Consider the following 23,416-nt stretch of genomic DNA (forward strand, 5'->3'; position numbering starts at 1 on the left):
TCCAAGTTAACGTTTTAGGCTTTTGGGCCAATAAGAATCAGAAGGACTATGTCGACATTTTGATTACCAGTTTCCTTCTCCCACAGTGCTTCTGTGAGATACTCCTTTTACACGTTTCTCTGCAATGAGTGTCGGAACCATCTTTGGGGGATAACTTGTCGATGAGATGAGCTCGTATGCTCAGCCACTACCCATCTGGGGAGTTTGGGATTCGTTATGAATAGGAAGGTAGGGCAGAGAGTGAGTTGCTGTGAACCGTTCAGTGATGTGGCTGTTCTCATCAGAATCGACAGGACACCAATGCCGACAACAATAGTTCAGGTATGGAGTATATGCCGACGTCGCAAGCACAAGCTAAAGAGACAGAGAAATTAGATGACGATGTTGAATTGATAATTTACAAAACAAAGGGGTATGAAAATCTAATAATCAGGTGGATGGTGAGGTGATTATGGGAGAAGGAGCAAAAGAAAGTGTTACGGAGAATATGGGCTTGGTATTAGAAATGAGAGCTGTGAAAGACTAATTGAGTTCTGCAATAAATTTCAGCTAGTAATACCGAATACTCTCTTCATAGATAACAAGAGGAGGAGGTAAACGTGGAAAAGGCAAGGTGAAACGGGAGCAGTTCATCTGAATTACCTCATGATTCAAATGGTTCAAATAGCTCTGTGCACTATGGGACTTAACTGCTGAGGTTATCAGTCCCCTAGAACTTAGAACTACTTAAACCTAACTAACCTAAAGACACTACACACATCGAAGCCAGAGGCAGGATTCGAACATGCGACCGTACCGGTCGCGCTGTTCCGGACTGCAGCGCCTAGAACCGCTCGGCCACAGAGGTCGGCTTACCTCATGGTCAGAGAGAGATTACGAAATCAGATATTGGATTGTAAGGCGTACCCAACACCAGATACAAACTCAGGTCACAATTTATTAATGATGAAGAGCAGACTGAAGTATCAGAGAAACTTACGGAAGAATAAGTGTGAATGGAAGTAGGATGTTGAAGAACTGAGAAATGGTAGGACAACTTTCAAGTTCGCTAAACATGTACATACTAGATAAGAAATACCACAGTAGTCAGTTCAGTTGAAGAGGAGTGGAAATATCTAAAAAGAGCAATCACAAAAGTTGGAAAGACGAACGTAGTTACTAGGTAGATGACTACGGAGAAACCTAGGGTAACAGAAGAAATGCTTCAATGGATCCATGAAAGAATAAAGTACAAAAATGTCCAGGAAAGGACAGAAGAGGTCTACAGCAACGTAAATTACCTACGATGGAAATAAATAAGAGGTGCATGAAAGCCAAGGCGAAATAGTTGCAGGAAAAATGTGAAGAAATCAAAAAAATGACCGTCAGAATGACTGACTCACCCTATAGAAAACTCTTTATAACCTTCGACCAATTAAAAGCAAGGGCGGCAACATTAAGAGTACAATGAGGGATACAGAGGAGAGAGCGGATTGCTTGAAAACGTACTTTGAAGGTCTCTGTGAGAGGGAGGCGTTGTCTGATGACGCGATAGAAGAATTGGAGTCGATAAGGAACAGATAGGGATCCCAGTACTAGAGCCAAAATTTAGAAACACATGGGAATATTTAATATCATATAAGGCAAAAGGTATAGATAACATTCCATTGGAATTTGTAAAATCATTGGAAGAAATGGCAACAATACGATTATTGATGTTGACGTGTAGAATCATACCATCAGATATTCCGAAGAACATCATTTGCACAATTTCGTAGACGGGAAGATCTGATATGTGCGAGAAGTATCGCTCATCGGCTTAACAGCTCATGTATCCAAGTGGCCGAAAAGAATACAGAATGGGAAAGAAAACTGAGAATCTGTTGGACGACGATTATTTTCGTTTAAGGAAAGGTAAAGGCACCAGAGAGGTAGTTCTGACACTGCCCTTGATAAGCGAAGGGAAACTGAAAAAAAATCTAGAGACGTTCAGAGGATCTGTCGACTCGGAAAAAGTGTTCGACAATGTAAACCGGTGCAAGGTGTTAGGAAAACTGAGAAAAGTAGGCCTAAGTTATAGGGAAAGAGGGGTAATTTACAATATGCTCAACAACCAAGAGAGAACAGTGAGACTGGAAGACCAAGAACGAAGTGCTATAGTTAAAAAGGGGATAAGATAGAGATGCAGTCTACCGTCCCTGCTGTTCAATCTATACATCGAAGAAGGAATGACGGAAACAAATGCATGGTTCAAGAGTAGGATTAAAATTTAGGGTGGAAAGATATCAGTGATAAAATATGCTAATTACGTTGGTATCCTTAGTGAAAGGGAAAAAGAATTTGAGGATTTGTTGAATGTAATGAATAGCCCAAATAGTACAGAGTACAGATTGAGAGTAAACCAAAGAAATATGAAAGTAACGAAAACCTTCAGAAATGGGAACAGCGAAAAGCTTAACATGAAAACTGATGATCGCAAAGTAGAAGACATTAAGGATTTCTGCTAGCTGGGAAGCAAAATATCTCACTATGGCTGAACCAAGGAGGGCGTAAAAGCAGATTAGATCAGGCAAAAAGGTCATTTCTGACCAAGAGAAGTCTACTACGGTACTATCAAACATAGTCCTTAATTTGAGGAATAAATATCTGAAAATATACGTTTGGAACACAGCATTCTATATGGTAGAGAATCAGGGACCGTAGGAAAACCGGATCAGAAGACAGTCAAAGCTGTTGAGATGCGGTTCTACCGGAGAATGTTGAAAACTAGGTGGCCTCATAAGGTAAGGACTAGCGAGGTTCTGCACAGAATCTGTGAAGAAAGGAACCTGCAGAAAACACAAAATAAAGAGAGAGGATGATGGGACATGTGTTAAGACATCAAGCAATAACAGTTATCGCACTAGAGGGACTGTAGAAGGTAGGAACTTTAGAGGAAGACAGAGATTCGAATACATCCAGCATATAACTGAGGACGTAGTTTGCAAGTGGTACTCTGAGGTGAAAAGGTTGCCGCAGGAGAGGAATTCGTGGTGGGCCGCATCAGTCGACAGAAGACTAATGAAAAAAAAGTTTCAGGCTGGGGAAAATCTCTTTTGTAGTGTCCAACATTTCCAAGACACATTCCGTTAGCGACACATTTGTCATTTGACTAGATGACAAATGGCGTAGCTTGTACAGCATACTGAACGACTGAAGTCTGTAAAACAGCTCCGTGGATTTAACATCTTCGTTTATTCTATCAAACAAGTGGCGGTGAAGTTCTTCCCAATGCCGGCGGATGTGGCGACATGGGAGTTAGCTGCAAGGCCGTGTTGCGGTTCGCTGTTAAACAGACGCGCTCAGTGGACAGGCCGCAGATCGCAAACAAGTGGAGGCGGCGGCCGGGTATGTCGCAGTCCTCCCTCCGCAGCTGATCTCAGCGGCTTGCATCAGAGGAGGCGGCCCAGCCCCGGCTGTGTACAGCGCTTCTCCTCATCCGGCCGCACGTGTGGCCGAGTCCGCGGAAGTAGGCCGCCGAGGCCTTGGCGGGCTCGAAACACAACACGACTGGCAGATGGTGGCTCGTCGAGGAGTAAACAATGCGCTTCTGTTACAGGGACAAGTCCCCAGTACCACTGCTCCCGTTTGCTGCGACTCCTCACAAGGAACTATATTGATGGACGTACCCTTATAAGCAAGAGAAGCAGGATCTTTCCCATGCAGTTGACAACTGTGCAGTATGAACAGCTCAGTGATAGCCGAAAAACTTCCGATAACTAATCTCATTATGTTTCAATCTAATTCTGAATTCCAACGATTCAGTTATGCTAATGGAACAGCAGCAATAGTATAGGCGATTTAAACAAAAACTGATTCAGAACTAGGATCGGTGTTTTGAGATAAGATATAAATGTGAAACCTCCCCTTGGAAAAATTTATGAATGATTGTGCTGATAAACCCCTTACGTTATTTGATTTTCAAACAGCTGAGCATAACCGAACGTACTCAGACATTTCGCTGTTTACTTATTCTGATCAACACTAAACTGACACACAATATTTTTAGCGCAACGCAATCTGGATTTCAATAATCTCTACAAAAGAATGGCCCTAACTGACAATAACCAATACCTTTCATGAATCACTTACCTCACAAAAACCTTTGTTACTCGAACTACTGCAATACAGTAAGCGCCAATACTGCAAGCTAAATAAAAGATTCTAACTACTGAAGTCACTAACTACTGATAGGCATAGTTACCAAATGAAAGATTTTGATAGAGAACAAACAATGTATTTACCCTAATAGTGTTCAAAAGTCATAATATACATATCAGTTCATGACATCCAGTCTTACAAATTTACTGTCTCTGATGGACACATGTCCAGATCATCCGCTCTCAAAACTCCGCCATATCTCTCCCCACATCCACCACTGCTGGCGGCTCACCTCCAACTGCGCAACGCTACGCGCTGTTCACATCCAACTGCCCAACACTACAATAGAGAATATACCAACAATGCCAACCAGCCACAGACTGCACACAGCACAGCCAGTGATTTTCATACAGAGCACTACGTGCTGTTACCAATTTAAAAACCTACACAGCCTACTTACAACTGCATAAAATGTATATATGAACTTTTTTTGTATTAAAGGTGAAAATAAGATTTCTAACCGAAAAGACACACAGCAAGCAATGATTTTCTAATTCTTACAACTGGAGATGTTAGTGATTATGATGTTTGGTTTGTGGGGTGCTGAACTGAGCGCTCATCAACGCCCACACAAAGTCTCAATTTTTACACAGTCCAATTCTTTATACAGTCCGATCGAGTCACTGTCACGAATGATAATGATGATGAAATGATGAGGAAAACACAAACACCCAGTCCCCAGGCAGAGAAAATCCTCACCCGGCCGGGAGTCGAACCCGAGACCCTACGATGCAAAGGCAGAAACGCTAGCCACTAATCCACGAGCTGCGGACTGGAGACGTTATAAGAAGTGTCGGATAATATGAGTGCTACAACAAAGTACAGGATTTTAAATAAACTGTTTTTTTATTCACAATCAATTTAATCTGTTTATACAGGGTTATACAGCGGCTCCTACCGATGTAGTTTTATGCAACCCACAACGTTGTATCTGTAAATGCCTATTAACGGATGAATGGTTTTGTAAACTGAACCAGGTGAAAGTTAGGCCGTGTGGAACTCTGAAGTCTAGTGTAAGTTCCGTGTGCCACAATATTTTGCGGGGTCGTCATCCAATTTAAATAAAACTGCGAAAATTTATTGTAAGAACTGAATTCATCATCGAAAAAGAACAACGAGTATAGATGGAATGAGTGTACTGGAACAATTCAAGTACACATGATAAATCAAATAATTCACAACAAGCGGGAGATTAAAATAAAAGGGCCAGATAAAAATCTAGAAATATAAGGCTGGCCTTTTGCGCTTCAGAAACGCCAGGTTGATGTATTAATGTATGTTGTGGTCTTCTGTCCTGAAACTGGTTTGATGCAGCTCTCCATGCTAATCTATCCTGTGCAAGCTCCTTCATCTCCCAGTACCTACTGCAACCTACATCCTTCTGAATCTGCTTAGTGTATTCATCCCTTGGTCTCCCTCTACGATTTTTACCCTCCACACTGCCCTCCAATGCTAAATTTGTGATCCCTTGATGCCTCAGGACATGTCCTACCAGCCGATCCCTTCTTCTAGTCAAGCTGTGCCACAAACTTCTCTTCTCCCCAATCCTTTTCAATACCTCCTCATTAGTTACGTGATCTACCCATCTAATCTTCAACATTCTTCTGTAGCACCACATTTCAAAAGCTTCTATTCTCTTCTTGTCCAAACTGGTTATCGTCCATGTTTCACTTCCATACATGGCTACACTCCATACAAATACTTTCAGAAACGACTTTGTGACACTTAAATCTATACTCGATGTTAACAAATTTCTCTTCTTCAGAAACGCTTTCCTTGCCATTGCCAGTCTATATTTTATATCCTCTCTACTTCGACCATCATCAGTTATTTTGCTCCCCAAATAGCAAGACTACTTTACTACTTCAAGTGTCTCATTTCCTAATCAAATTCCCTCAGCATCACCCGACCTAATTCGACAACATTCCATTATCCTCCTTTTGCTTTTGTTGATGTACATCTTATATCCTCCTTTCAAGACACTGTCCATTCCGTTCAACTGCTCTTCCAAGTCCTTTGCTGTCTCCGACAGAATAACAATGTCATCGGCGAACCTCAAAGTTTTTATTTCTTCTCCCTGGATTTTAATACTTACTCCAAATTTTTCTTTTGTTTCCTTCACTGCTTGGTCAATACACAGATTGAATAACATCGGGGAGAGGCTACAACCCTGTCTCACTCCCTTCCCAACCACTGCTTCCCTTGCATGCCCCTCGACTCTTATAACTGCCATCTGGTTTCTGTACAAATTGTACATAGCCTTTCGCTCCCTGTATTTTACCCCTGCCACCTTCAGAATTTGAAAGAGAGTACTCCAGTCAACATTGTCAAAAGCTTTCTCTAAGTCTACAAATGCTAGAAACGTAGGTTTGCCTTTCCTTAATCTTCCTTCTAAGATAAGTCGTAAGGTCAGTATTGCCTCACGTGTTCCAACATTTAATGTAATGTTACAAAAATGGAGGGGTTTGTTTGAGAAACAGTCACCACGGTTTATTGAAATAAAGCATCATAGTAAAAATTCAAAGTAATTTTAAAGTATTGCCTGTTATTTAATTATTTAACTCACTTATACTGTTATTATCCTGAGTGCTGAGGTATATTGCGGTGATAAATAAAAAGGAAATCTTAGCCACCCAGGGCAAAAGTTCACACAACCCCCCCCCCCCCACACACACACACACACACACACACACACACACACACACACACACACACACACATACACACACACACACACACACACACACACATGAATAGAGAGAAAAAGAATTTAGACCATGACAATAAGTCAGAGGCTCAGAGGTGGGTATGATTGAATTATTGTAAATGTGAATATTATGGAACAATTGCCGACAAAGAAATTTATCTGCATCATCTTCCACATGAAACTAAGGTACACTGGCGTGAAACACCTGCAAATGCCGTGAATATTCAACAAAAAAGTAAAATTACTAAGACTCGTGAAGACTTCAAAAACACAGACGTAAACCGTATAGACATTAGAAGCAACTAACTATCACACGGTATTAAGAATAAAATTTCTATACACAATGAAATTACCACCACATGGTGTGAGCAAAGATACACAATCTTACGGCTAAAACGTAATGAAAAGCGAAGGAAATAAAACACGTACACACATGAGAAAAATTCACGCATATATTCGAATTAAAAGAGAACACAGACAACTGGATTTTAAACCTGGGCTGGAGTAAAGAACCTCCTACGCCACGTGTCCTGGTTACACAATGCAAGGACTGGAAAAACTTGCTAAACGCAAAAAAGGCACTCGTGAATAAACTGTGAAAAATATAAGAATTCAACTACAGAACTTGAAAATAGTGCATGAAATGAGTACATCAGAAACTAAAGCTACACGCCATCATACAATAACACACTCACCAGTGCCAAGTTACTCTTAAGTACATCAGAAACAAAAGCTTCACGCCATCATACAATAACACACTCACCAGTGACTAGTTACTCTTAAGATTAACATCTTCATTCAACAGTGGTTCAGTCCCGATTGCCGAGAGAACGCTGTCCCTGTAACAAACTTCCCCCAGATAGCCGAAACAGACCAGAGGGGCCCTTCCCGCCACCCATTTAACTGTTGTCGAATGACTACGGAAAGGATACAAATCTCTTTACCTTCAATGAAAAACCTACGTTGGTTATCCTGTTTGTACCACAGCAGACAGACAGATGCTGTACAGCTACCATATAAACGACAAACTCAACATACACACTCTTTCAGTCATTCATAGAGTGGAAGCACGAAATATAGCTAGTATACTTAGGACTGGGTGCTTACTGGAAATACCGATACTTTAATGTAGCTCTGTACCACTGAATGGTAAGAAACACGAAGTACAAAACTAAATGGCAAATGTCTTTCGCACAACACTAAATGCAAATAAAATAATATGAAACGAATCTAACAGAGACGTTTCACTACGCTGGAGATTTTCATGTCCTCTCGCTCGCTACGCGTAAACTGCTAGTCCTGCAGAAATAATGAATGGGACCTCTTTGTAGGAAACAACGAAGTTTAAGTCGATGCTGGCATGCGGTTTCGGCAGAGACCGTAGTTATTCGAGACAAACATTCAAAAGTGATCTTCAAACGCACCGTCACTCACACCAGTCAGGATTTAGTATGTTGTTAATTACGCTCTCTCCTACCACTGTACAAAAATTTGCGACTGCGCGAATTATTTCCAACATTTGACCATTTTTGGTTTCCATTGAGTGGCCTTCTTACGCCACTGGCGTAACCGAGCGCTAACAAAGTGCGAAACTGACATTTGTGTAAATTTTACTTAACAGTTTTGTGAATTTTAACAACATAAAATAAAAAATTACATCGTCAGACCTTCTAACTACGGAACTATGTGTTTGTAAGACTTATGTTTGGATCAAATTATCGACGTAATTAACTTTAGCAGTATGTTTACGAAAGCCATCTCTCGATCATTATTCTGGCGGACACGTGCAAATTAATAAAGGTAGCGAAATATTCGACTGTGCTGGTGGCGTAATAGCCCAATCAACAGAGGCCAAAAAAGGTAGAATAACGGGAATATTTCGTGTAGGCGGAAATTTTGTACCGTGGTAAGAGGGATAGTCACGAACAACATGCTAGAAATGGTGGCCGGTGAGGGATGAGTGTGGCGGGGAGATGCGTTCGAAAGTCGGTTTCGTACGTGTTTTTTGAATAACTTGAAAGCTCTGGCCTCCAGCGGAAACGTATACAAGTACAAAAATTAATTAAGTTCAGTTTCCTGCAAGAAGGTCCTGTTCATTGTCTTCTGTAAGACTAACAGTGTAGCGAGCGAGAGAATATGAAAAACTCACGCGTGGTGTTTGGAGGCCAGATATAACGTTGCTGGTTGCATAAAACGACGTCGGTAGGGGCAATTGTATCACTCTGTGTATCAAAAGTAAAGATAACAAAAGTAAAACATAACAAAAAAACAGTTGGTTAAAAAACATTTACGTTTGTGGTCGACTGAACATGACTTAATGTATTAAACTTGTGGACTGAGGGTTTCTGAAAGATGGTTCCAACTAATTCTCCAAAAAAATTTTGGTAGAAATCCTTTACACGCCCATTTTTTCTCTGGTAAGTCTTTGAGATACTTCTGAATTTTCTGCCACATCGTAAGCCAATTTTTGAAACTCAGTCTCAGCTAGGAGCATTGATTTGGAGTCTAAATATCTCACTAATTCTTCTGAAATGTTGTTTACGCCTTCTTTGGTGTCATAGATTCTGAGCCATGCCAGCTCTGGAGCTATCGATATTCGTTCAGAGATTCTAACTTTTCGACGCTTGTGGGTTGGTCGCGAGGTGGCGCGGCGGTGAGTGTATCGACGGGGCGGGCGCGAGAGTTTTCTCTCTCTCTCTCTCTCTCTCTCTGGAGGTGGGGAGACGACGGTGCATTTTCTCGAGAAGAGGGAAGGTAACCCGGTCGGTGAAGAGGTGTTTTGAAAAGACATTGTGCAGGGACAATTGTAACGGATGCGTCTTGTGATGGTCTGCACAGCCAAGTAGTTGGTGGCCGTTAATCGATTACATTTTATTGGAAGATTGTAGTGGCGACCTACTTCTCTGATGCTGTAGGACGATTATTTCGCTGACCTGATAAGGTGACATAAAGCTATTTATGTCTTTCACTGGCCATGCACTTTCTGCCTTCCGTACTGCAAGTGTACCTCACCTGAGACAAACTATTAGCGAGTGCTCAGTTATGAAAATCTGTTAGTAATCCATGTTGTGGTCGGACGCTACCCAATTTATTGCATCATTCCGATCGAGCTGTTGTTGCTTGGTGTCTAGTAGCGTCTGCATTCTGCCTTACCATCCAAGCCGTGGGGCTTATTGTGTTTAATGTTTTAAAACTGAGTGTTTAGTTTGTTCCAGACAATATTGTGGATCTCGAACTGCATTATGTACCAATGTACGCTAACTCCGGGAGATACTCGGGCCGAAGTTTGAAGGCGGCATCCACCAAAGGCTCGATTATCATAAGGATAAAATATCATTTGGTGTTGTTTTTTTTTGGGGGGGGGGGGGGACAGCACGTGTGGAAGTGAGCTCAGTCGGTTAATTTAAATGTCTCGACCCTGAGTCTTGTTTAATTGTTACTTGTAAGATAAATTTAGCAGTCGCAAGTTGTTTTAACTCAAGTGATACTGCTACTATGCCTTTTTATTTAAAGTCGTTTCAGGTGATCGATTTTGGTTGTAATAACATAGCGCTGTTTGAGACATTTGGTTGTAGCGTGTTGTTGCTGCGTCATCAAACGCAATTTGTTGCACTATAATTGTTGACAATTTGTTCTACATCTGTGTCTAGGTGGTGAGTCTGGAATACAGCTTCGGGTTCCCACTTGTTCTTGCATCTGACAGAATTGAATGTTCCGTCAAGGTGCAGGTGCACCCAATGACAGCCCTCTGAGTTAACCGTTCGGAGGGGAGGGGCACCCGGGGAGTGAAGTCGGGCGCACCTACTGTACTTCGCGCCCTCGGTCGGGCCGATAAACCGGGCCCGAGCGGCACCAGGTGTGGTCCGTGTTGGTTCATGTCCGCACTTGGCCGATGCTGTGTGCTGGGAACTATTTGCGTGAGAAGTGTCTTATGTTTATTATTGTCTGTCCAGTTGGGAGTCCGTATGTAAGGTTACTGTTTCTTTTAAACTAACATATTTGGGCAAGGTCTTAAAACTGTCTGTAAGTGAACTAACGATAGCGCTTTGGACGTGTACTGTTTTCTTTTTCCTATAAAAAACATATTACCTTTCTCATTTGAAATGTTGTTATACATTCATTGGTAATTGAAGCCAACTCATAGGCCTCATGTAGAAATGTTCTCTCACTGGCAGTTTATTGTCAAAAATGTTATTTCTACGCTATTTTGTTAATACGAAATATAGATATTCACAGTTCATGTGTAAGGATACCCTTTTTGTTAAAAAAAAGAATATATTTGGGCAATATTTTAAAACTGTCTGTAAGTGATCTTACGGTAGCCCTTTAGGAGTTCAGTGTATTCTGTTTTTTATAAAAAGATATTATCTTTCTCATTTGAAAAGTTGTTATACTTTCTTTAAAGCCAAGTGACGGGCTTCATGTACGGATATTCTCTCGCTTGCGGTTTATGATAATTGTTATTTCTGTTGATTGACTTCAATAAATATTATGAACAATAAAAAGTGAATGCTCCTCTGTCCTAAGGTCCAGTCCTTTGGGCGTTTTATGATACGCCGAGTTATTATCGGTATCAGGTTCTCGACAGTGATTTTAATTTCATTAGCAGTGAAGTTCTAGGAAGATTAAAACAAACGTCAAAAGCTCGTTTCAGCTCTCCCCTCGCCAAATAACAACGCGCCACGCGGGCAGTCTAACTCACCCTTCTTCGACTGGAGCACAGCTGTGGACGCTTCCCGTACCGTCGGCAGACTGCCTCCCGCTTCTTCTCCACCCTCTTCCACGCTCCGCGTGGCCCGGAAAACCCAAAGATGCCATTTCCGCCACCAACCTAACGCAGGTGGATTTCTCACAAGTAGCGAAAACCTCTTTGCCTACTTGACCACTACGAGAGTTGGCTATTCTGTACAACTCCTGCTGAATCTGTACGACTATCGCAGACTTTCTGCAGCAGGCTGCGCCACCGTCTAGCAACGTGACACACAACCACATTCATTCAATCACGCCACTATGAGAGTAAAGGGAAAAGAGAAACAAGGAAAAGAAAGAGAAATGGTAATGAAAATGGGCTACCGGACTAATGAAAGGTTGCTACAGGATCCTTTCACTACCTCTTCGATCTTGGCACCGTGCACTAAAAATAGAAAAAAAATCTTACTTATAGGGCACATACTTTGGTATGGTTCGTACTGCCCGACTGACAGTGTACATTAAAACATGGCATAAACCCGGACTTTCATTATTGCCAAACAATCTACATTAGACTACTTAAATATTAAAACTGTTATGATAACATTACTTCTATCTTTAGAAGTATAAACTGTGACACAAACCGAGCAGCTACATCACTCAAGTAGTACAAATGGCTGACTGATGTCTGCGCTTTATTCCAAGACACTGCCTGCGTCCGCTGTTTTGCGGCAAACTCGAGAAACACGATCTAGCTCGTACTAGCCGCCGACACATACTAACCGACGTCCACTACAAATCATGATGTTTAGTCGATGTCCATAGATTTCACCGTTACTAACTAGTGTGGCCTGTTCTTGTTGCACTTTTCGCGTTAATACACTTTGAAAATGCGAACTTAAGCCTAAGGCAGTGTTGTCTTCGTCGGAAGAACAACTGACTGTCAACACAACGGTATCACACAGTCGAAGCAGTGAACTGTATGTTGATATGTACACTGCTGATGTGATCGATAAATGTCGGAAATTTTCTTTTCACGAGGCCAAATTGTAAACCATCAGCATAACGATACGGGAGATGAAGAAGCTTTCACAGGATAGAGTAGCATGGGAGGTGCATCAAACCAGTCTCAGGACTGAAGACCACAACAACAACAACAACGATAAACAAAGGGCCGTGACAAGAGGAGCACTGCTTAAGGCACGTACTTAATAATCCTACAATGTATTCATACCGTTTCTTAGCGCTGTACCAAACCAGCCAAATGGTTCAAATGGCTCTGAGCACTATGGGATTTAACTTCTCAGGTCATCAGTCCCTAGAACTTAGAACTACTTAAACCTAACTAACCTAAGGACATCACACAATCCATACCCGAGGCAGGATTCGAACCTGCGACCGCCAAACCAGCATATCAACTGAAGAAATGTAGGAGCATACGCTGTTTCCAAACACAGTTGTACGTATAAACGCAAAGTTTTGTTTGGGCCGACATTGATTCTAGGCCACATCTCGACTAACTGGCACTCACCATCATCAATGTCCTATGGAAGATATGATGTGCATCAGCCGCTGCAACCTCACTAGACCGGGAAATGGATAGAGGGATTCCTAATTCGGAATAGATGGGAGGGAACAGTGTAGTACCGGCATTCGGCTGATAAGCAAGATAAACTTCTCGGAAACCTTAATGAGAACCAGGCATAAGGGACTGAACTGGGCATTTTGAGACTACTTTAATCTAATTCTGGAACAAAGAAAATTATTGTCCCTGTTAAAAACGAAAATTTTCAGAATTGATATACGTCTATGTAGTTTATATACAGGGTGTTATAAAAAGGTACGGCCAAACTTTCAGGAAACATTCCTCACACACAAAGAAACAAAATATGTTACGTGAACATGTGTCCGGAAACGCTTACTTTCCATGTTAGAGCTCATTCTATTATTTCTCTTCAAATCACATTAATCATGGAATGGAAACACACAGCAACAGAACGTACCAGCGTGACTTCAAACACTTTGTTACAGGAAATGTTCAAAATGTCCTCCGTTAGTGAGGATACATGCATCCACCCTCCGTCGCATGGAATCCCTGATGCGCTGATGGAGCCCTGGAGAATGGCGTATAGTATCACAGTCGTCCACAATACGAGCACGAAGAGTCTGTACATTTGGTACCGGGGTTGCGTAGACAAGAGCTTTCAAATGCCCCCATAAATGAAAGTCAAGAGGACTGAGGTCAGGAGATCGTGGAGGCCATGGAATTGGTCCGCCTCTACCAATCCATCGGTCACCGAATCTGTTGTTGAGAAGCGTACGAACACTTCGACTGAAATGTGCCCGAGCTCCATCGTGCATGAACCGTATGTTGTGTCGTACTTGTAAAGGCACATGTTCTAGCAGCACAGGTAGAGTATCCCGTATGAAATTATGATAACGTGCTCCATTGAGCGTAGGTGGAAGAACATGGAGCCCAATCAAGACATCACCAACAATGCCTGCCCAAACGTTCACAGAAACTCTGTGTTGATGACGTGATTGCACAATTGCAAGCGGATTCTCGTCAGCCTACACATGTTGATTGTGAAAATTTACAATTCGATCACGTTGGAATGAAGCCTCATCCGTAAAGAGAACATTTGCACTGAAATGAGGATTGACACATCGTTGGATGAACCATTCGCCGAAGTGTACCCGTGGAGGCCAATCAGCTGCTGATAGTGCCTGCACACGCTGTACATGGTACGGAAACAACTGGTTCTCCCGTAGCACTCTCCATACAGTGACGTGGTCAACGTTACCTTGTACAGCAGCAACCTCTCTGACGCTGACGTTAGGGTTATCGTCAACTGCACGAAGAATTGCCTCGTCCATTGCAGGTGTCCTCGTCGTTCTAGATCTTCCCCAGTCGCGAGTAATAGGCTGGAATGTTTCGTGCTCCCTAAGACGCCGATCAGTTGCTTCGAACGGCTTCCTGTCGGGACACCTTCGTTCTGGAAATCTGTCTCGATACAAAGGTACCGCGCCACGGCTATTGCCCCGTGCTAATCCATACATCAAATGAGCATCTCCCAACTCCGCATTTGTAAACATTGCACTGACTGCAAAACCACGTTCGTGATGAACACTAACCTGTTGATGCTACGTACTGATGTGCTTGTTGCTAGTACTGTAGAGCAATGAGTCGCATGTCAACACAAGCACCGAAGTCAAGAATACCTTCCTTCAATTGGGCCAACTGGCGGTGAATCGAGGAAGTACAGTACATACTGACGAAACTAAAATGAGCTCTAACGTGGAAATTAAGCGTTTCCGGACACATGTCCACTTAACATCTTTTCTTTGTTTGTGTGTGAGGAATGTTTCCTGAAAGTTCGGCCGTACCTTTTTGTAACACCCTGTATATGAGTATAATGAGTCTGTGTGTACCGTGCGTTATGTGTGTCAGACTTAACATGTGTGTGGTGTGTGTGTTAGACTTAATATGCGTAGGAGTAGGTCCCTTATTATAACATATAATCATGAGAATGTAGACACTGTCATTGATACCTCAGCGTTGGAGCCATTTTGATCTCTCAAAGCAGTGTGTCTTCCTTAAATCTTTGTATTCCGTTACTTCTTCGACAAACAGTTGCCCTCCTGTCGAAAGTTCGTTTTTCCATAGAGAATTAATGTAACTATTTCAATAAATTTCAGTTGCGTCTGGGTAGGGTTACCCACTAACACGGCCGCCTGGAGGAGACAGATAGCGGACGAAAAGCTAACGAAAGGTATAAAGGTAGCGATTTCAAGGGCAGAGGGGGGACAAAAGTGCAGAAGCAAGCGCCAAGGGTAAAAAGCCTGTGCGATAATCTGGTCAGGTCGTAAGAAATGTAGCGGTTTTCTTCTCATCTGAGATGGATCACGCCAGGGTAGAGTGGTTGTTCGTTTTGGGTATCGTGCAACGCTCGGTGCCGATGTCATAGCTTAGGTCGTCAGAAAGAGTGTTAAGTCGTTTCAAGGAGGGGTACCGCTGAGCTGGGCACCTGAGAAGTCTCCTGGGCCAGCTGCAGTGTCTGTATCTGTAACATGCCAAGGTCATTATATAGGTCGTCGATTGGTCATAAATCAGTTATGTGTAAGTGTTTTGATTTGGTTTGTTTTGTTTACTGTGCAATACGGCTTCCCTGCTTTGCCTGTTGGTCGGCTAGTTTACACCCGGCAGTGCCAGGTAATTTTGCTGTGCAGAGATAGCATTTCACACTACATTTCATACTACAAGTTCTTCGCTGAGTACTTGGTCGTCATACAGTTGAATTTATTTACCATGCTACAGTGTCAACGTTCTAGTCCATTTAGCAGCTTATTTTATTCCTTCATGTACAGAGCCAGTCATGACAAAACTCTACCATCTGGTGAGCAAGATGTATGAGACAGGTGAAATACCCACAGACTTCAAGAAGAATATCATAATTCCAATCCCAAAGAAAGCAGGTGTTGGCAGATGTGAAAATTACCGAACTATCAGTTTAATAAGTCACAGCTGCAAAATACTGACGCGAATTCTTTACAGACGAATGGAAAAGCTGGTAGAAGCGGACCTCGGGGAAGATCAGTTTGGATTCCGTAAAAATGTTGGAACACGTGAGGCAATACTAACCTTACGACTTATCTTAGAAGAAAGATTAAGAAAAGGCAAACCTACGTTTCTAGCATTTGTAGACTTAGAGAAAGCTTTTGACAACGTTAACTGGAATACTCTCTTTCAAATTCTGGAGGTGGCAGGGGTAAAATACAGGGAGCGAAAGGCTATTTACAATTTGTACAGAAACCAGATGGCAGTTATAAGAGTTGAGGGGCATGAAAGGGAAGCAGTGGTTGGGAAAGGAGTGAGACAGGGTTGTAGCCTCTCCCCGATGTTATTCAATCTGTATATTGAGCAAGCAGTAAAGGAAACAAAAGAAAAATTCGGAGTAGGTATTAAAATCCATGGATAACAAATAAAAACTTTGAGGTTCGCTGATGACATTGTGATTCTGTCAGAGACAGCAAAGGACTTGGAAGAGCAGTTGAACGGAATGGACAGTGTCTTCAAAGGAGGATATAAGATGAACATCAACAAAAGCAAAACGAGGATAATGGAATGTAGTCAAGTTAAATCGGGTGATGCTGAGGGGATTAGATTAGGAAATGAGACACTTAAAGTAGTAAAGGAGTTTTGCTATTTAGGGAGTAAAATAACTGATGATGGTCGAAGTAGAGAGGATATAATATGTAGACTGGCAATGGCAAGGAAATCGTTTCTGAAGAAGAGAAATTTGTTAACATCGAGTATAGATTTAAGTGTCACAAAGTCGTTTCTGAAAGTATTTGTATGGAGTGTAGCCATGTATGGAAGTGAAACATGGACGATAACCAGTTTGGACAAGAAGAGAATAGAAGCTTTCGAAATGTGGTGCTACAGAAGAATGCTGAAGATATGGTGGGTAGATCACGTAACTAATGAGGAGGTATTGAATAGGATTGGGGAAAAGAGAAGTTTGTGGCACAACTTGACTAGAAGAAGGGATCGGTTGGTAGGACATGTTTTGAGGCATCAAGGGATCACAAATTTAGCATTGGAGGGCAGCGTGGAGGGTAAAAATCGTAGAGGGAGACCAAGAGATCAATACACTAAGCAGATTCAGAAGGATGTAGGTTGCAGTAGGTACTGGGAGATGAAGAAGCTTGCACAGGATAGAGTAGCATGGAGAGCTGCATCAAACCAGTCTCAGGACTGAAGACCACAACAAACAACAACAATAAAAACTGTAGAAATGTTACGCAACATTTCATAATATGAGGCACAATGCAGCACTTTGTGGGACGACAATGAACCACGACGTGGCACCTTCTAGAATGCTCTTGTGGTGTAATACTCCTTCCGACACAAAGGCACTGCGGAGAAGGTGTAAGGGAACACAGTTCAGGAATATGCGGACTCCACCTTTGGTTCCATGACAACAATGGGTGAGGATGACCTCAGGATGGTTAAGTGACGTTTTTTTTCTAAGTTACGTCCTGTTATTTCTCTCATTTAATTTATTTTAATTCATTTTAGAAATTTTAGCCGGGTAGTTCCTTTCCGGACATTTCAAGATTTAGGTTCAGCTCTCATTGATGTGTAACACGATATTTTCATGATTACAGTTTATACCAGATGATGGAACTTTTTAAGTGTTCTGTAATTGGTCGTTTGCACAGTAAAAAATTATGGGTTAAGAGACTGTTGCGCGATTTCTACGTTTTGCAAAATGATCTTAACAGTTGTTGCTGCCTAATAAGAAGAACTCTTTAAAATAATATATTGTGAAACTGATGAGATTGCCACATATATTTAAAGCTGTACTCATTAACAATTTTATCAGAAGATTTTTAAATAATTTTCGAACATGTCTCAGGAAAAACACCTACATTTACAACTATTTATAAAAATCAATTCCTCGTTGAATACTGGAATATGTAACAATATAATGAAATGCTGATGAGTCTTTTTTGGAGAGTTTCCCATTTAAACTGCAATGTTGATTAATACAGTAGTAATCGAGGAAACCAGTGACTGTTCATCTTAAGGCTGTGTATTTTCTGTTAAAGCATATATGTACTACCCTGAGTATTTTATTTTCGTAATTTCTCACTACAGTGAAAAACTGTGTAGTTGTATTAAATTGCGTTTTTCAGAACACTCAGTCTTTACTCTGAAGCGCCAAAGAAACTGGTGCAGTCGGCAACGTCTATATAAGACAACAAGTGTCTGGCGCAGTTGTTAGATCGACTACTGCTACTACAATGGCAGGCTATCAAGATCTAAGTGAGTGTTGTTATAGCCGGCGCACGAGCGATAGGACACATTATCTCCAAGGTAGCGATGATGTGGGGATTTTCCCGTACGATCATTTCACGAGTGTACCGTGGATATCAGGAATCCGCTAAAACATCAAATCTCTGACATCGCTGTGGCCGGAAAAAGATCCAACGACGACTGAAGAGAATCCTTCAACGTGACAGAAGTGCAACCCTTCCGCAAATTGCTGCAGATTTCAATGCTGGGCCATCAACACGTGTCAGCGTGCGAACCATTCAAAGAAATATAATCGATATGGGCTTTCGGAGGCGAATGTCCACTCGTGTCCCCTTGATGACAGTACGACACAAAGCTTTATCTCTCACCTGGACCCGCCAACACCGACAATGGACTGTTGACGACTGGAAACATGTTGCCTGGTCGGCGAGTGTCGTTTCAAATTGATCGAGGGGTTGGACGCGTACGGGTTTGGAGACAGTCTCGTGGGTACATGGGCCCTGCATGACAGTAGGGGACTGTTCAAGCTGGTGGAGGCTCTGAAATGGTGTGGGACCCCTCACAGATCTAGAAATGACTCTAAAACGTGACACGTGTCTGATCACCTCCATCCATTGACGTCCATTGTGCATTCCGACGGACTTGAACAATTACAGCACTAGCGGTTCTAGGCGCTCAGTCCGGAACCGCGCGACTGCTACGGTCGCAGGTTCGAATCCTGCCTCGGGCATGGATGTGTGTGAAGTCCTTAGGTTAGTTAGGTTTAAGTAGCTCTAAGTTCTAGGGGACTGATGACCACAGATGTTAAGTCCCATAGTGCTCAGAGCCATTTGAACCATTTGAACCAATTACAGCAGGACAAGGCGACACCTCACACCTCAAGAATTGCTACAGAGTGGCTCCAGGAACACTCTTCTGAGTTTGAACACTTCCGCTGCCCACCAAACACCCAAGACATGAACATTATTGATCAACGTGCTGTCCAGAAGAGGTCTCCACTCCTTTCTACTCTTACGGATTTATGGACAGCCCTGAAGGATTCTTGGTGTCAGTTCCCTCCGGCACTTCTTCAGACGTTAGTCGAGTCCATGTCACGTCGTGTTGCTTCATTTTTGCGTGCTCGCGGGAGCCCTACACGATATTAGGCAGGTATAGCAGTTTATTATTCTTCAGTGTAGTAGTGTTAACTGGTATTATTTTAAGAGAGAGTAACGTTTAGAAAACACTAACGCTGTTTCTTAGAGATGGTTTTAAAGTATTTTCTGTAGTCAGACTGATACAACCAGCATTGTTACAGTTATTTGTCTTAAAAGAGTTGGGGAAGAGTAAGAGTATCGTTATTGATAACATGCGAATGTGGTATAGATCTCATCGTCTATAGTCTACTGTCGGATTATATACTCCTCTGGTTCCCTAATATTTGCCCTCTCTGGCGTGGAACTCGTGTTTACGCTTACGAGCCACTTCTTTTATTACACTGCCGGCCATTCCCCACACATGACCTTCATCCTAATCAGATGTCGACACTCCTCCGCTATCCAGAAAACAATGTTATGCAACGAAACAGTGGAATTTATTTCTGACGAGTCACTTCATCTTAACTTGTGTGACGTCAGATGTGACTTTCACATTTGTAAAAGTTCAACTTGAAAATGATTGTTTCCATACGGATCACTAACCACCTCAATCTAATTTTCGTTGGGACATGTATTTTCTGATAAATGAATTCACTTATATGCCTCCGTTTTAAGTACATTAACATCTATTTTAAAGAAATTTGTTTCACAAAATGTTTATATATCTGACAGATCGTTCGTCCCACCCTTAGTAGCTCCATATTGACAACCGTAACTCTCTAGGTGTACAGTTTTATTCCTTTGAATCTAGTAATTGCCATCTACAGCGTCACGTAAATTCTTCCTTCCTGATTACAAATGGTTCAAATGGCTCTGAGCACTATGGGACTCAACTGCTGAGGTCATTAGTCCCCTAGAACTTAGAACTAGTTAAACCTAACTAACCTAAGGACAACACAAACATCCATGCCCGAGGCAGGATTCGAACCTGCGACCGTAGCGGTCCTGCGGTTCCAGACTGCAGCGCCTTCCTGATTACATCATGTCTGTGCTAAATCATGTTACATCCTTTAACAGACAGTTCTTTTTCCTGTAAATAATAACGAGCCCCATTTGGTGAAAGCGATCCTCATTGTACGACATAAAAATACTGATTAGCGAAAAAGGAATAATTAAACGGTCGCCAGCCCACTAGTGCAATGAATATCAAGAATCCTAAGAAAGTTAATGGCAGGATAAATTAAGCAAATAACCACTGCGTGGCAACAGAAGGTTGTCACGCTTTTCCGCAACACAACAGTTGACGAGCAAATAAATGAATCAGGAAGCACTGAGTTTGCAGTTACTTAATCCGAAATACTATATTTTGAAAGGAAAGTTAAATGAAGTTGCTGGTTGAATAAAGGACTGACTAATTGGAACTTTGGAACATAGAAAATGACTTACAGTAACTTCATCATAGTGTAATGCAAAATTTGAGAAAAGGCAAGCAATTTACTGTTAATTATTGAAGGACTGAATTGAATTTACTTTAAGCAAATGAGCAATTGATTTTACTTTTAACATAATAACAATAAGGTACATACCAAGCTGGCTGTATCTGTAGTTATGAGTTTTGCCAGTGCAATATTACGTTACTTTAAGAGTGAAATTAATACTCAAAACACCAAATCCATTAAGCCTCTGTCATGTAATACAAGAATGAACAGTTATTGACGTAGTAAAATTTAGACTGAAACTGGTCAGTAGCAAAAAAAGAAAACTGGCAGTAAATAATTAATCAGTTTTCAAGTTTTTACGACACTTAGTGATTGCATGAAAAGAAAAAGGGGCTCTGCTTGGTGATAATGTCTGAGGACAATGACAACACAGGTGTTCTATAAGTTTTAACTATCGTGATTTATTATTCAAGAAAATTATTGTAGTTTCGTCAGTTCAAGGTCTTATGATGCTGTAGCTGTGCGGACGACGAAGAATGCAACCGACGGCATTGCTGAGGTGCTACTGTTGCTGCTGCTGGTGGAGAACCACGAGTCGTCTCTAGAGCGACGGATAATTATGGGACAGGTCACGGAACTGCAACTTCCTCCGCCTATTCACTCATACCGTGCTCTCGGTACTCACAGGTTAACGAATTAGGCGCGCCTATACTGGCACGATCATGGCTGCACCACTGCGACTGTGGGAGCTCCCAACAAACACGTCTGCACTCTTTCATGACTCTAGTGCTCTGTGCTAGCAGCGTATCAGAGATTCTCCATACCCAAGATAAACAACGGTACAGCTCCTGCCATTTCGTCATTGCTATTACAAAGCTATTTACAACATTTACATTATAATTACAACCAATGATATACAGTAAGAAATAGATACACTATTACATTCATTACATATTAAATATTCACTGAAGCGCCAAAGAAAGTGGTATAGGCATGCCTATTCAAATACAGAGATATGTGAATGGCTGAATAAGGCACTGCGGTTGGCATCGCCTGTATAAGATAACAAGTGTCTGGCGCAGTTGTTAGAACGGATACTGCTGCTACAGTGGCAGGTTATCAAGATTTAAGTGAGTCTGAGCGTGGAGTTATAGTCGGTGCACGAGCGATGGGACACAGCATCTCCGAGGTAGCGATGAAGTGGGTATTTCCCGTACAATCATTTCGCTAGTGTGCCGTGATCAGGAATCCGCTAAAACATCAAATCTCCAATGTCTCTGAGACACGAAAAAGATCCGGTAAGAACGGGATTAACGACGACTGAAGAAAATCGTTCAATGGGACAGAAGTGCAACCCTTCCACAAATTGCTGCAGATTTCAATGCTGGGCCACCAACAATTGTCACTGTGCGAACCATTCAACGAAACATCATCGATATGGACTTTCGTAGGCGAAGGCCCATTCGTGTAGCCTTGATAACTACACGACACAAAGCTTTATGCCCCACCTGGGCCCGTCAGCACCGACATTGGACTGTTGACGACTAGAAACATGTTGCCTAGTCGGACGAGTCTCGTTTCCAGTTGCATCGGGCGGATGGACGTGCACGGGTATGGAGAAAACCTCATGAATCCACGGACCCTGCATGTATGCGCAGGACTGCTGAAGCTGGTGGAGGCTCTGTAATGGTGTGGGGCGTGTGCAGTTTGAGTGATATGGGACCCCTGATACGTCTAAACACGACTCTGACAGGTGACACGTACATAAGCATCGTGTCTGATCACCTGCATCCATTCATGTCCATTGTGCATTCAGGCAGACTTTGGCAATTCCTGCAGGACACTGCGACACCCCATACGTCCAGAATTTCTACAGAGGACACAGGAACACACTTCTGAGCTTAAACACTTCTGCTGCCCACCAAAGGCCCCAGACATGAACATTATTGAGCATATCTAGGATGTCTTGCGACGTGCTGTTCAGAAGAGATCTCCTCCCCCTCGTACTCTTACGGTTTTATGGACAGCCCAGCAGGATTCTTGGTGTCAGTTACCTCCAGCACTACTTCAGACATTAGTCCAGTCCATGCCACGTCCTGTTGCGGCACTTCTGCGCGGTCGCGGGGGTCCTACAGGATATTAGGCAGTGTACCAGTTACTTTGAGTCTTCGATGTAGTTTCTGTAATAAAGCTTACAGATTAAGAATTAGAAGTTCAGTACAAGTTATCAAGGGTGTTAAACTGCGAAAAAATGTGGTCGGCGCAGAAGGTATTTTATTTGAATTTTTGGTGTTACAAACTACGACTGAAGTTGGAATGTGACCATCGGCACTGGACGTTGGCGCAGTGGCAAAGTGTTGCACAAAGTCTGATAAATCCCGATAATTCCGTCATCACGCCGATGGGGGGGCGTGATTCCGTCATCTTCCAGGGGAACAGATCCTTGACGTCTATACTCCGGGACGGAGACAAGCCGGGGGTGGCTGCATTATGCTCTGGGGAA

The sequence above is a fragment of the Schistocerca serialis genome, chromosome 1 (assembly GCF_023864345.2).
Source record: "Schistocerca serialis cubense isolate TAMUIC-IGC-003099 chromosome 1, iqSchSeri2.2, whole genome shotgun sequence".
In the NCBI taxonomy this organism is placed as follows: Eukaryota; Metazoa; Arthropoda; class Insecta; order Orthoptera; family Acrididae; genus Schistocerca; species Schistocerca serialis.